Below are 16393 nucleotides of genomic sequence, written 5' to 3' on the forward strand. Positions count from 1 at the left end.
CAGCATTGTTTTCCAGCAGTCTGATATCCACTCTCACCTCTCTCTTACACTCTATGTATCTGAAGAAACTTTTAGTATCCTCTTTAATATTGTTGGCTAGCTTACTTTCATATTCCATCTTTATCTTATAACTTCTTTAGTTGCCTTCTGTTAGTTTTTAAAAGTTTTCCAATCCTCTTAACTTCCCACTAAATTTTGCTCTATTACATGCTCCCTCTTTGGCTTTTATGTTGGCTTTGACCTCTTGTTAGCTATGGTTGTGTCATCTTTCTTTTAAAATCCTTCTTCCTCTTTGGGGTGTATATATCCTGTGCCCTCTGAATTGCTTCCAGAAATTCCAGCCATTGCTGCTCTGCCATTATCCCTGTCAGTGTTGTTTTCCAATTAATTCTGGCCAACTCCTCTCTCATGGCTCTGTAATTCCCTTTACTCCACGTAATACTGATATATATATGACTTTAGCTTTTTCTCAAATTTCAGGGTGAATTCAGTCACATTATGATCACGTCCCCTAAGGGCTCTTTTACCTTAAGCTTCTGATCAATTCTGGTTCATTGTACAATACCCATTCTTGAATAACTGATCCCCTAGTGGGCTCATCCACAAGTAGCTCGAAAAAGCCATCTCATAGGCACTCTAGAAATGTTCCCTTCTGGAATCCAACACCAACCGGATTTTCTGCATATTGAAGTCTTCCATGACTGTTGTAACATTGCACTTTTGGCATACATTTTCTGTCTTCAGTTGTAATTTGTAGGCCACATCCTTACTTGTGTTTGGGGAGGGTGGTCTGTATTCAACTCCTATCAGGGTCTTTTTACAATTGTAGTTCCTTAGCTGTAACCACAATGATACAATGCCTTCCAACCCTATGTCACCTCTTTCTAATGATTTGATTTCATTTTTTACCAATGTAGCAATGTCGCCCCCTTTGCCTTCCTGCCAGTCTTTTCAATACAGTGTGCATCCTTGGACAATAAGCTCCCTGCTATAATCTTCTTTCAGCCATGATTCAGTAATGCCTACAACATACCTGCCAATCTGCAACTGTACTGCAAGTTTGTCTATCTTATTCTGTATACAGCGCGAATGCAAATATATCACCTTATGTCCTATATTCACCGTTTTCTATATTGTCTGCCTTTTACATTGCCTCATCCTGTTGACTGCAGTTTTGCTCTATCAACAGCCTCTCCTCACTACACATTGCCCCTGTCATCCAGCTACCTCATCTTCAGCACTACCATCCATCTTTCCTTCTTGAATTTAAATATAGACAGCTCAGGACACCATTCGCACCATGTTCAACCTTTTATTCACTGTGCCCAGACTTCGTGACTATCTCCTAAGTAAATACAGATACAAAAAAAATTATTTCAGTTTTTTTTTTAGCCCTCCTGATTTCTTTCTTGTGTGTTCTCTTGCATTTCTTATACTCCATAAGCACCTCATTTCTTTCCACCTGCTATGCACCTTTTTCCTCTTAACCAGGGCTTCAATATCTCTTGAAAATCATGGTTACCTACGCTTGTTATCTTTACCTTTTATTCTGACAGGCACATACAAGCTTTGTACTCTTAAAATTTCACTTTTGAAGGCCTCCCACTTAGCAAGAGCACCTTTGCCAGAAAACTGCCTGTCACAATCCACATTTACTAGATAATTTCTGATACCATCAAAATTGGTCTTTCTCCAATTTAGAATTTTAACCAGCGGAGCAGACCTATCTTTTTGCATATTTGCTTTGAAACTAATGGCATTGTGATCACTAATGCAAAGTGTTCCCCTACACAAACCTCTGTCACCTGCCTATGGCTTTGTGGCTGCCTGTAAGCAGACAAATTTCAAGGTATATAATATATTCATTCTTTGATAATAAGTAAGTTTTGAACCTTTGAAACCTGCCCTGTCTCATTACCTAATATGAGATCAAGTATCATACATTCTCTGATTGGGACTTCTACATACTGATTAAGGAAATTTTTCTTAACACATTTGACAAACTCTATCTCATCTGGTCAGTTTAGAGTATGGGAGTCCCAGTCAATAGGTGAAAAATTAAAATCACCTTCTATAACAACCTTATGTTTGTTGCAACAATCTGCGATCTCTTCATAAATTTGTTCCTCTTAATCCCTTGGGCTGTTGGGTGGTCTGTAAAATAGCCCTATTAACGTAGTCATACCTTCCATATTTCTCAGTTCCACCCATTATATCTCACTAGACGAATTCACCAGTCTGTCCTGAAGGATCACTACCATGACATTTTCCCTGACTAGTAACACCACCCCTCCTCTATTAGTCCCTCCGCTCTGTCATGTCATGTCATGCCCCAGAATACTGAACTGCCAGTCCTGCCCCTCCTGCAACCAAGTCTCACTAATGGCTACAATATCATAATTCCAGGTGTTGATCCATGCCCAGAGCTCATCTGCTTTTCCTACGATGCTTCTTGCATTGAAATATATGCAACTGAGCACACCAGTAGCACCATGCTCAACCTCTTGATCTCCAACTTTGAGGCTTTACAAACATTTCTCTCCATAACCTCTTCACTAATGGTTCTGACATTCTGGTTCCCATCTCCCCTAGTTTAAATCCCACTGTGCAGCATTAGCAAACCTTCCCACTATGATATATCCACTTCCAGTACAGGTGCAAACTGTCTCTTCTGTACAGGTCTCACCTTCCCTGGAAGAGAGCCTAATGATCCAAAAGTTTAATGCTCTCCCTGCTACACCAACTCGTTAGCCACATGTTAAACTGTACAATCTTCCTATTTCTGGCCTCAATAGCACGTGGCAAAGGTCACAATCCTGAGATCTCAACCCTGGAGGTGCTGTCCTTTAACTTAGCACCTAACTCCCTGAAGTTCCTTTGCAGAACCTCATCATTCTTCTTACCCACTTCTTTACCTACATGGACCATGACCTCTACCTGTTCACCGTCCCACTAAAGAACGCTGAGGACTCGATCCAAGATCTCCCGGACCCTGACACCCAAGATGTTTGTACCATTTGAGAATCTTGTTTTTGCCCTTTGAACCTTCTTTCTGTTCCCCTAACTAATGAATCCACTCTCACCAGAGCTCATATCTTCTCCCCCTTTCCCTTCTGAGTCACAGAGCCACTCAGTGGCAGAGTCCTGACTGCTGTAACTTTCCTCTGCTAACTACCACCCCCCCCCCCAAACAGTATCCAAAGTGATACCTGTTGTTGAGGTCACAGGGGTGCTCTGCAATGGCTCTTTAACCCCTTTCCCCTTCCTGACTGCTACCCAGTTTCCTGTGTTCTGCACCTTGGGTGTAATTACCTCTCTATATGTCCTAGCCATCACACCCTCAGTCTCCCGAATAATCCGGAGTTCATCCAGTTCCAGCTCCAACTCCTTTTCGCAGATTGTTAGGACCTGCAGCTGAATGCACTTCTCACAGGTGTAGTTGTCAGGGATACTGGTCTCCTTGCCTTCCCACATCCCTAAGTTAGGTAATAAGTTAAGATACAGGATCTCCAAGGCGATGATTTCAGGATTGCTTCCCATGCTGGTCAGACAAGAAATAGGACCACACAAAGGAGGGCCTCAGATTCTTGGATCATTGGGCTCTGTTCCGGAGTTGGTAGGACCAATTCATTCTGGAGACCTAATCAATGGTGGAAGCAGAGCACTTCAATATTACCCGCAGGTCGGCGAAGCTTGTATAAAAAGGGAGCTTCACAGGCTTTTGAACACTCCGGAGGCCCAATCAGTGGCGGCAGCAGAGCACTACGAAGTAAATAAAAGTACAGAAGAGACAGGTAGGGCGACCATTGTCAGGAGCAGGTCAGCGGTGAGAGTAGGAGTGTCAGGCTTTGACTCAAGAGGCTTCGACGAGAAGAGGCTGAGGCCAAAGAAACAGGTTAGAAGATTTGGTCTTGCTTGCCCTTAGTACAGTGCAGGCAGGATGGCAGAAATGGCAGTGGAATGCTGCTCCTGTAGGATGTGGGAATTCATGGAGCCTGATAGTCTCCCCGATGACTACAGCTGCAGGAAGTGCAGCCAACTTCAGCTCATGAAAGACCGCACTAAGGAGCTGGAGTTGGATGAATTTGGGATCACCCGGGAGGCAGAGCAATTGATAAATACGACTTTCGAGCAGGTGGTTACACCCAGAGTGCAGAATTCAGGAAGTAGATGGGTGAAGACCAAGAGAGGTAAAGGGAGAAAGAAGTCAGTGCAGGGTTCCCTGTGTCAATTCCATCAGCAGCAGGTATACCCTTTTGGATACTGCTGAGGGGGATGACCTTTCTCGGCAAGGCAGCAGCAGCCAGACCAATAGCACTGTGGTTGGCTCTGAGCCTCAGAAGGGTAGGATGAAGTCAGGTAGAGCAATAGTCATGGTGAACTCAATAGATGGGAAGACAGATAGATTCTGCGGCAGCAAAAGAGATGCTAGGATAGTGTGTTGCCTCCTGGGTGCTAGGGTCCAGGATGTCCCTGAGCAGTTGCAGAATATCCTTGAAGGAGAGGGTGAGCAACTGGAGGCCATGGTACATGTTGGTACCAGTGACACAGGCAGGAGAGGGGCAGTAAGTTTAGGGAGTTAGGAAGGAGGCAGAAGAGCAGGACCTTGAAGGTGGTCATCTCCGGATTACTCCCCGTGCCACGAGCTAGGGAAGATTAGAACAAGAAGATAGTGCAGATGAATGAGTGGCTGAGGAGATGGTGCAGGGAACAGTGTTTCAAGTTCTTGGATCATTGGAATCTTTTCTGGGGAAGGGGTGACCTAAACAAGAGGGACGGGTTGCACCTGAACTGGAGGGGAATCAATATCCTGGGAGGGAGGTTTGCTAAGACTATTGGGGAGAGTTTAAGCTAGATTTGCAGGAGGGTGGGAACCGAAGTGAAGAGCCAGGGGATGGGGTGGTTGGAACACAAGTAGAGGCAGCTTGTAGAGAGTTTGTGAGGAAGGATAGGTAGATGATAGAGCAAAGATGAACTCAGCCTGATGGTTTGAGGTGTATCTACTTTAATGCAAGGAGTATCATAAGCAAGGCAGATGAACTTAGAGCATGGAACAATACATGGAACTATGATATTGTGGCCATTACAGAAACTTGGAAGTCTCGGGCAGGAATGGCTGCTGAGTGTGCTGGGCTTTAGATGTTTCAAAAAGGACAGGAGGGAATATCAAAAAGATGGGGGGGGGGTGGCATTGTTAATTGGAGATAGTACCACCGGTGCAGAAAAGGAGGAAGTTGTGGAGGGATTGTGTCATTGTGGCTAGAAGTCAGAAACAGTGAAGGGGGCAATAACTCTACTGGGTGTTTTTTTTATAGATCCCCCAATAGTAACAGAGACATCAAGGAGCAGATTCTGGAACAGTGCAATAATAATAGGGATGTTGTGATGGGTGATTTTAACTTTCCTACTATCACCTGTCATTTCCTTGGAGCAATTAGGTTTGAATGGGGTTGAGTTTATTGTTAGGTATATTCAGGAAAGTTTCCTGACACAGTATGTAGATAAGCCAACTAGAGGAGAGGCTGTACTTGATACTTGATCTGGTATTGGGAAATGAACCTGGTTAGGTGTCAGATCTCTCTGTGGGAGAGTTTTTTAGAGGTAGTGATCACAACTCTTATCTCCTTTACCATAGCGCTGGAGAGGGATAGGAACAGACAATTTGGGAAAACATTGAATGGGGGTAGGGGGAAATGTGATGCTATTAGTCAGGAATTTGGGAACATAAATTGGGAGCAAATGTTCTCAGGGAAATGCATGGCAGAAATTGGCAAATGTTCAGGGAACATTTGCATGGCGTTCTGCATAAGTATCTTCCATTGAGGCAGGGTAAGAATGGTTGGGTAAAAGAACCATGGGGTACAGAGTATGTAGAAAATCTAGTTAAGAAGAAAAAAAGCTTATGAAAGGTTCAAGAAACTACGTACTGTTAGAGCTCTAGAAAATTATAAGTGTGCCAGTAAGTAGCTCAAGAATGAAATTAGGAGAGCTAGAAGGGGCCATGAGAAGGCCTTGACGAGCAGAATTAAGGAAAACCCCAAGACATTCTACAAGTATGTGAAAAGCAAGAGGATGAGCCATGAGAATAAGACCACTCAGGAGCGATAGCGGAACATGTGCATGGAGCCAGAGGAGGTAACAGAGGTACTTAATGAATACTTTGCTTCAGTATTCACCAGTGAAAAGGACCTTGGTAATTGTGGGGATGACTTACAGTGGATTGAAACGCTTGAATGCATAGACATTAATAGACAATAAAAAATAGGTGCAGGAGTAGGCCATTCGGCCCTTCGAGCCAGCACCGCTATTCACTGTGATCATGGCTGATCATCCGCAATCAGTACCCCGTACCTACCTTCTCCCCATATCCCTTGACTCCACTATCATTAAGAGCTCTATCTAACTCTTTCTTGAAAGCATCCAGAGAATTGGCCTCCACTGCCATCTGAGGCAGAGCATTCCACAGATCCACAACTCTCTGGGTGAAAAAGTTTTTCCTCAATTCCGTTCTAAATGGCCTATCCCTTATTCTCAACTTGTGGCCTCTGGTTCGGGACTCCCCCAACATCGGAAACATGTTTCCTCCCTCTTGCGTGTCCAATCCCTTAATAATCTTATATGTTTCAATCAGATCCCTTTTCATCCTTCTAAATTCCAGTGTATGTAAGCCCAGTCGCTTCAATCTTTCAACATATGACAGTCCAGCCATCCCGGGAATTAACCTCGTGAACCTCCGCTGCACTCCCTCAATAGCAAGAATGTCCTTCCTCAAATTTGGAGACCAAAACTGTACACAGTACTCCAGGTGTGGTCTCACCAGGGCCCTGTACAACTGCAGAAGGACGTCTTTGCTCCTATACTCAACTCCCCTTGTTATGAAGGCCAACATGCCATTAGCTTTCTTCACTGCCTGCTGTACCCCAAGAAAGAAGATGTGCTGGAGCTTTTGAAAAGTATTAAGTTAGATAAGTCGCTGGGAGCAGATGAGATATACAGTACTTCAGGCTACTGTGGGAAGTGAAGGAGGAGCTCACTGAGCCTCTGGTGATAATCTTTGCATCATCAATAGGGATGGGGAAGTACCAGAGGATTGAAAGGTTGCACATGTTGTTCCCTTGTTCAAGAAAGGGAGTAGAGATAACCCAGGAAATTATAGACCAGTGAGTCTAACTTCAGTGGTGGGCAAGTTATTGGAGAAGATCCTGAGAGGCAGGATTTATGAGCATTTGGAGAGACATGATTTGATTAGGGATAGTCATGGCTTTGTCAATCAAGGGCAGGTTGTGCCTTACGGAGCTGAATGAATTCTTTGAGGATGTAACAAAACACATTGATGAAGGTAGAGCAGTGGATGTAGTGTAAATGGATTTCAGTAAGGCATTTGATAAGGTTCCCCATACAAGGCTCATTCAGAAAGTCATGAGGCATGGGATCAAAGGAGACCTTGCTTTGTGCATCCAGAATTGGCTTGCCCACAGAAGGCAAGGTGTGGTTGTAATGGTTCGTATTCTGCGTGGAGGTTGATGACCAGTAGTGTTCTGCAAGGAACTGTTCTGGGACCCCTTCTCTTTGTGATTTTTATAAATGATCTGGATCAGCAGAAAGTAGAAGGGTGGGTTAGTAAGTTTGCTGATGACACAAAATTTGGGGGTGTTGTGGATAGTCTGGAGGGTTTGTCAGAGGTTACAGCAGAACATCGATAAGATGCAAAACTGGGCTGAGAAGTGGCAGATGAGTTCAACCCAGATAAGTGTTAAGTGGTTCATTTCGGTAGGTCAAATTTGAAGACAGAATATAATATTAATGGTTAGACTTGGCAGTGTGGAGGATCAACGAGATTTTGGGGAAGGTGTCCATTGGACACTCAAAGCTGCTGCGCAGGTTGACAGTGTTGTTAAGAAGGTATATGGTGTGTTGGCCTTCATCAACCGTAGGATTGAGTTCAAGAGCTGTGAGGTAGTGTTACACCTATACAAGACCTTTGTTAGACCCCACTTGGAGTACTGTGTTCAGTTCTGGTCATGCCATTACAGAAAGGATGTGGATACTATAGAGAGAGTGCAGAGGAGTTTCACAAGAATGTTGCCTGAATTGGAGAGCGTGCCTCATGAGAATAGGTTGAATGAACTTGTCCTTTTCTCCTTGGAGCGATGGAGGATGAGAGGTGACCTGATAGAGGTGTATAAGATGATGAGAGGCATTGATCGTGTGGACAGGCAGAGACTTTTTCCCAGGGCTGAAGTGGCTAACATGAGTGGGCATAGTTTTAAGGTGCTTGGAAGTAGGTACAAGGGAGATGTCAGAGGTAAGTTTCTCACACAGAGAATGTTGTGTGCGTGGAATGCACTGCCAGCGACGGTGGTAGAGGCAGTCACAATAGGGTCTTTTAAGAGACTCTTAGATAGAGTAGGTTACATGGTCAGCACAGCATTGTGGGCTGAAGGGTTTGTAATGTGCTGTAGATTTCTATGTTCTATACAAGTTAGATGGTTTGCTACTGAAGGGGACCGATATCATTTGGCGAAGATTTGCTTGTGCTGCTCAGGGGGTTTAAACTCGAATTGTAGGCGGTTGTGAATCAGAGTTTTAGGAAAGGAAGTGGAGTGGTTGTGGGAAAAGTAGATATTAAGGCTACAAGCAAAGATGGAAACCGAATGTTATAGCGTAGAACATAGAGTGATACAGGCCCTTTGACCTTCGATGTTTTGCCAACCCTTTAACCTACTCAAATCAAAGGTTCATTTACTATCAAAGTATACAAATCTGGAATCAAGATCAATCTTACTCTTCCCTCCCACATAGCCCTTCGTCTTTTTTTCATCATGTGTGTATCTAAGAGTCTTGTAAATGTCCCTAATATATTTTATCTTCACCACCACCCCGGTAGCGCATTCCACATACCTACTAAAAAAAACCTACCTCGGATAACCCCTGTATACACTCCTCCCAAGACCTTAAAGTTACACCCCCTTGTATAAGCCATTTCTGTCCTGAGTCTATCTGGATCACTTGATCTATGCCTGTTATCATCTTGTACACCTCTATCAAGTCATTTCTCATCCTCCTCCTTTCCGAAGAGAAAAGCACGAGCTTGCTCAGTCTTTCCTCATAAGATATGCTTTGTCCAGTTAGCATCCTGGTAAATCTCCTGCACTCTCTCGAAAGCTTCCACATCCTTTCTATAGTGAGGTGACCAGAACTGAACACAATACTCCAAGTGTGGTCTAACCATGGTTTTGTAGAGCTGTAACATTACCTTATGACTCAGTCCCCCAACTAATGAAGGCCAACGCAGGAAACTCACTGCTCTATAATTCTCTCTTCCCTTTCTTGAACAAAGGAATAACATAAAGGAAAGATGTCAATAAGATTGAAAGACTGCAGAGAAAATTTACAACGATGTGGCCAGGATGTGAAAATCTGCATTGTAGGGAAAAGGTGAATAGATTAGGACTCCTATTTGCTGGAGTGTAGGAGAATGAGGGGTGATTTGATAGAGTTATACAAAATTGTGAAGGGTATAGGTAAGGTAAATGCAAGCAGGCTTCTTGCACTCAGGTTCCATGAAGCTAGAACTAGAGGTTAAGTGTAAAAGGTGAAATATTTAAGGGGAACATGAGGGGAAACTTCATCAAGCAGAGAGCTGTGAGAGTGTGGAATGAGATGAGTGTGGAATGAGATGCCAGTGTAAGTGGTGGATGTGGGTTTGATTTCAACATTCCTGTGGCCAGTGAGAATGCAGCCATCATCACCAAGGGCACACTCACTTTTCTTACTTGGAATACTGTATGTACCTTCCAGCGCGCCCCCCCCCCACCACCCCAACTTATTTATCCTAATGTTTTTCAGAAGTTCCAATACATCCTCTTTCTTAAGGCTGACGTGTTCCTGCTTTTCACTATGTGTAAAATAGCTTGGGGTTTTCCGCCAAGGTCTTCTCATGCCCCCTTCCGGTTCTCGTAAGTCCATTGTTTAGCTCTTCCTTGGCTACCTTGTAACCCTCAAGAGTCCTGACTGAGTCTTACTTCCTAGACTTTAAGTATGCTTCTTTCTCTTGACTGGATATTCCATATTTCTTGTCAACCATGGTTTCTTCACCTACCATCCTTCCCCTGCCTCAATAGGACAAATCCAGCCAGAACCCCATGCAAATGCTCCCTAAACAACTTTGACATTTCTTCTGTAAGTTTTCCTGAGAACATCTATTCCTATTTATTATGCTCCTAATTTCCTGCTTGATACCATCGTAATTGGCCCTCATCCAATTAAATGCTTTCCCTAATTGCCTGCTTTTCTTATCCCCAGTACGCTGAAGGATGGAGTTGTGGTCACTATCTCCATAATGTTCGCCCACCGAAGTTTCTGTCACCTGACTAGATTCATTGCCTAGTTCTAGATCCAGTATGGCCTCTCTTCTAGTCAGCCTGTTCGCACACTGTGTTGGGAATCCTTCTTGGATGTACCAGCAAATTCTGTCCCATCTAAGCTTTTTGCACTAAGGAAGTGTCAATCAATATGAGGGAAGCTGAAATTACCCAAGGCGAATTTTGTGCCTTTCCAAAATTTGCCTACTCACTGCTCTTCAGTGCCCCAGTGGTTTTTGGATGGTGGACTTATACAATACTCCCAACAGAATGATTGCTCCCTTCCTGTTTCTGACGCTTAATGACTCAGTAGATCAGAGGTTCCCAGCCTGGGGTCCATAGACCCCTTGCTTAATGATCCATGACATAACAAAGATTTGAGAACCCCTGAAGTAAATGATCCCTCCATGACATCTTCCCTTTCTGCAGATATGATACTATACAGATTAGCAATGCCACTTCCCTGCCCACCTTCCGCCCCTTTTACCTCCCTTCCCTGATGAGAGTTTATCAGGTTGGTTCAAGAACCTGGAGGCAGTGGAGAAGATGATGTTGTTGAACCTTGACGTTGGGTCTTCAGCCTCCTGTACCTCCTGCCTGATGGCAGCAATGAGAAGAGGGCATTGCCTGGGTGGTAGGGGTCCTTGATGACAGAAGATTTTGCTCTTTGGAGATGTTCTAGATGGTGGAGAGAGCTGTTTCTGTGATGGAACAGGCTAAGTACCAATCTCTGTAGCGTCTTGCACCAATGTGAATGACCTTACATTTTTCTACATTGCATTCCTTCTACTGTCCTCTCACCCACTCATGCAGCCTGTCCACATTCGCTAAAGCCTCTGTAAATCCTGCGGCCTAGTTTGGTGTTCTCCACAGAGTTGGTAACATGACATTTGATTCCTTCTAGTGGTGACAAGCCGCAGCCCAAGCACCATCAACCCTGTTGTACTCTGCAGGTCACAACCTGATTCCCCATGCTCACTAAGAAGGATCTACTGATTCCCATACTTTGCTTTCTGTCTGAGAATCATTTCTCCATCTAGGTCAAGGTATGAACCTCAGATTCCGTGTTCTGTCATTTGTTGACCGACTTCACATGTCATCTGGTATGGAACGCTTTTTGAAAGTCCATATACACCACATCTACTGGTTCTGCCTTATCAATCTCACAAGTGGCAACACAGGTGGACAGGGTAGGGAAGAAGGCTGATGACATGGTTGTCCCTGTAGGTCGGGGTATGAGTAGAAAATATGATGTCATGTTGCAACTTTACAAACCACTGTTGTAACCATACTTGGAGTATGTGTACAATTCTGGTTACCACACTGCAGAAAGTTGTGGCTGTGAAGAGAGTGCAGATGAGATTCACAGGCAGGTTACCTGAAGTGTAGGACTTCAGTTCTGGGAAGTGATTGGATAAGCTAGACTTGTTTTCCCTGGAGCGATGGAAACCGGGGTTGGGAGTATGGAGAGAGGAGGTGGGTGACCAGGTGAAATTGCAGACACACAGTCATAAATCTATACAGCAAGGACATGGGGCCCTTTGACCCAACCAGTCCATGCCAACCACATGGCCCACAGAGCTCATCCCAATTTCTTGTGTTCAACCCAGATCCCTGCTCTTCCATGTCCCTATCTAAGTGCTTTTTAAATAATACTATTGCCTATGCTTCAATCACTTCTTCTGGCATCTCATTCCATATACTCATCACCATCTGCTTGAAAACAATACCCCTCTGGTCTCTTAAATATTTCTCCCCACTTTAAATCTATATACCTTTTTAGTTTTGGACTCCCGTTCGCTGGGGAAAAGACCATTATCGTCCACCTTATCTGTGCCTCTCATAATGTTGAGTACCTCTGTAAGGTCAATTCTTATTCTTCCTATAACTCAGGCCCTCTGGTCCTGGCAATATCCTCACAAATCTTCCACTCTTTCCAGTTTTACCATTTGTTTCCTTATAACAGGGTGACCAAAACTGTACATAGTACCTTCCCCCTGTTGTTTGGCAGGGCAGGAATTGCTCTAATCAATGATGAGTTGTGTTCCCATTGGACAAAACGATGTCTGTAGTTTGCTGGACTTCAGGGGCAGACAGAGTCCTGTGATGCTCCTTACTCTCTGGGCTCGCCCCAGAACATCAGTCCTGTACCTCACCACATAAACTGCTGCCTGGTCTGAGGCTACGTCCACACTACGCCGGATAGTTTTGAAAACAAAGCTTTTTCTCTTCGTTTAGACCCTCCGTCCACACTAAAGCGGCGTTTTCATCCCCCGAAAACGGAGATTTTCAGAAACGTCTCCAGAGCGAATAAATCTGAAAACGCCTAATATCCATTGTAGTGTGGACGGGGTAAACAGAGAGATTTAAAACGCTGTCATGACAACACCACAACAACAATACTTTTTCTGCTTCTGCTTGGTACTACGCAAGCACTGCCGGACGGCTGTTATAACGCGCAGTCGGTGTGCACGTCGTGAGAGTTAAATTGTAAAGTGAGCTTTTTTGACTATTTAAAAACGCTGTCATGACCTGCTGGAACAGATGGCCACAGCGTGGCATTTCGTTGTTTTCTTGAACGCAACCCCCCACATAACCTAACAATTTCAGAACAGACGGCAACGAGACTGAAGCCAGAAGAGATAGAAATATACTCACCAAATACTTTGACCTATAGCTTACTGAATAAATAAGTATACTCACTTTGCCCTGTTTTCTGTCCTTGCTTGTATGAAGATGCTTTACCTATTTATTCAAGTACTTCTCTGACAATAGATGTGTAACAGCCTAATGTGACATTGTATGGAAATACAAGATAACACTGATGCAGATATGTTTTATACATTTAACAAGGTGCTTTATTAATGCAACAGAGTTAGTCGGTTTTTCAATGTTCGTCGTCAGCCGGGTCATACTGTCCATGAACTCCCTGTCGGTTTCCTCCATACGCTCCAGTATTTGTTTTTTATTAGTTTTAAGTCCTCGTGCGCAAGAGCCAAGAGCAATTCCTTTTAAGTTTTTCTACTCTGTAACTGAACAAACCCGTACTAAGTACTGTATACCATTTCCTCTTCGCTTGTTTTCTGTGTGTGTCCTGCGCATGCCCAGTAGAGGAGATTCGCCCAAATATCCGTGTTAGTGTGGACAGAGTTATTTTGAAAAACGCTTAGTGTTGTACGCCTGTCGTTTTTACTTGAAACCGGCGTTTTCAAAATTATCCGGCATAGTGTGGACATAGCCTGAGAGCTCAGTGAAGCCATGGATAGGGAGATATCCAAGATAATCCCTTTGTGAGGTCACAGGGGCTTGAGAGGGTGAGAGAGGGGGCCAATACATGGACAGGCCCCGCCACTTCAAACCCAGATTCCTCCTCTAGCCCCATCCCCAGCATGTCCACTGATCCCAGTACAGGAGAGGGCGAGTGGAAGAACCACCTGTGGGGATCACCTACTGTTACCTCACCAGGAAACAGAGGGTAGTGCACTTCAATACATGTTAAGGAGCTGGCACAGGAGACTGAGCTTTAGGTACATGGATCATTGGCTCCCTTCCAGGCTAGATGGGATTTGTACAGGGGACATGGGCTCTACTTAAACTGGAGGAAAACCAACATCCTCACCAGGAGGTTTGTTGTGCTGCTCAGAAGGTTTAAACTGAAGTAGGAGTGGGTGGGAAACAAGACAGCAAGTCAGAAGGTGGAGGGATTGAGGGGAAGGTAAAGGTCAGGTCAAGTAAATATGAGGGGAAAGGCAGGTTCAGGAACATGCTGGAACTGATGGGTGAAAATAAGTTCATTTCAGTCCAAAGAGTATTTTAGGCAAGGTGGATGAAGTTATTGTCTACGAGCCCCACAAGTGTGTCCAGAGCGCAGCTGTGACATCGCCCCGGTGAGTAATGCAACTGCGTTTCTATCACGTCTAAAATGTCAATATCTGCAACACCAAACTCTCTGTTCTGTCTGTCTCATAACCATGTCTCTGCAATGCCCACATCATTAAAATTCTGTGCACCCATCTACGAGGGGTGATTGATAAGTTCGTGACCTAAGGTAGAAGGAGTCGATTTTAGAAAACCTAGCACATTTATTTTTCAACATAGTCCCCTCCTACATGTACACACTTAGTCCAGCGGTCGTGGGGCATACGGATCTTGGACCTCCAGAAAGTGCCCACAGCAGGGGTGATTGATAAGTTCGTGGCAGCTGTCGTTCCATGCACATGCAGTTCAACTCTCAATGAGTGATTATGCAGAAAGTTTGAAGTTAGTAACTCATCTCCTTCCACCTTAGGCCACGAACTTATCAATCACCCCTGATGAGTTATTAACCTCAAACTTTCTACATAATCACTCAAAGAGTTGAACTGCATGTGCATGTAACGAGAGCTGTATAACTCATTTCCTCACAACACACTGGAGGAACTCAGCAGGTCCTTCTTCACCTTTCCTGCCTATCACCTCCCTGCTTCCTCTCCCCCACCCCTTTAACTTTCCCCTTACTGGTTTTTCACCTGGAACCTACCAGCCTTCTCCTTCCCATCCTCCCCCCACCTTCTTTATAGGGCCTCTGCCCCTTCCCTCTTCAGTCCTGACGAAGGGTTCCGGCCTGAAACGTTGACTGTTCTTTTCCATGGATGCTGCCCGACCTGCTGAGTTCCTCCAGAGTGTTGTGAGTGTTGCTTTGACCCCAGCATCTGCACAGTATTTTGTGTTTATAACTCATTTCCTTCTACCTTAGGCCACAAACTTATCAATCACCCCTGCTGTGGGCACTTTCTGGAGGTCCAAGATCCGTATGCCCCACGACCGCTGGACTAAGTGTGTACATGTAGGAGGGGACTACGTTGAAAAATAAATGTGCTAGGTTTTCTAAAATTGACTCCTTCTACCTTAGGTCACGAACTTATCAATCACCCCTCGTAGATGGGTGCACAGAATTTTAATGATGTGGGCATTGCAGAGACATGGTTATGAGACAGACAGAACAGAGAGCTTGGTGTTGCAGATATTGACATTTTAGACGTGATAGAAACGCAGTTGCATTACTCACCGGGGCGATGTCACAGCTGCGCTCTGGACACACTTGTGGGGCTCATCTGCTGAGTTCAATAGGGGTAGAGCTCAAAATAGGAAAGGTGCATTCACTTTGGTAGGATTATACTATACACCTCCCAAAAGCTACTGGGAGATAGGGGAATTGACATGTAGGTGGATTACAGAAAGATCTAAAAGCAGCAGTGTTATTGTAGTGGGTGATTTTTAACATCTTCAATATTTATTGGGACTTCAATAAGACCATAGGACATAGGAGCAGAATCAGGTCATTCAGACCATCGAGTCTGCTCTGCCTTTCTATGATGGCCTGTTTATTATCCCTCTCAACCCCTGCCTTCTCTCCAAATTCTTTGATACCTTTACTAATTAAGAGCCTATCAACCTTTGCCTTACACCTACCGAATGACTTGGCCTCCACAGCTGTCTGTGGCAATGAATTCAACAGACTCACCACCCTCGGCAAAATAAATTCCTCCTCATCTTTATTCCAAAGGGGCGCCCTTCTATTCAGAGGCTGTGCCCTCTGGTCCTAGACAATCCCACTGTAGGAAATATCCTGTCCATATCCACTCTATCTAGGCCTTTCACTATTCGATAGGTTTCAGTGAGATCGCCCCCTCCCCATTCTTCTAAATTCTAAAGAGTATAGGCCCAGAGCCATCATACACTCCAAAGTGCTCATCTATTGAGAGATCTGTCACCTGACTAGGTTGGTTGCATAGTACCAGATCCAATATGGGCTGTCCTCGTTGACCTGTCTAGGAATTCTGTCAAGAATCCTTACTGGGCACGCCTAACAAATCCACTCCATCTAAACCTTTTGCACTAAGGTGCAAGTCAATATTAGGAAAGTTCAAGTCTCCCGTGACAACAGCCCTGTTATCTTTGCATCTTTCCAAAATCTGCTTCCCGATCTGTACCTATATGTGGGACTAATGTTCTGAGTTGTGCCTGTTTCAATGCAAGCAGTATTATAG

General features: G+C 44.5%; 2 protein-coding genes across 4 annotated transcripts in view; one reads left to right on the plus strand and one right to left on the minus strand.

Annotated features, from left to right (window-relative positions):
* The window catches only part of LOC134336934 (SWI/SNF-related matrix-associated actin-dependent regulator of chromatin subfamily B member 1), a 118700-nt gene that overhangs the window by 93673 nt on the left and 8634 nt on the right, over window positions 1-16393 (plus strand). The window lies entirely within an intron of this gene.
* Window positions 1-16393, minus strand: part of LOC134336935 (derlin-2-like) — a 99003-nt gene that overhangs the window by 14521 nt on the left and 68089 nt on the right. The window lies entirely within an intron of this gene.

Source organism: Mobula hypostoma, chromosome 23, assembly GCF_963921235.1.
Source record: "Mobula hypostoma chromosome 23, sMobHyp1.1, whole genome shotgun sequence".
NCBI lineage: Eukaryota > Metazoa > Chordata > Chondrichthyes > Myliobatiformes > Myliobatidae > Mobula > Mobula hypostoma.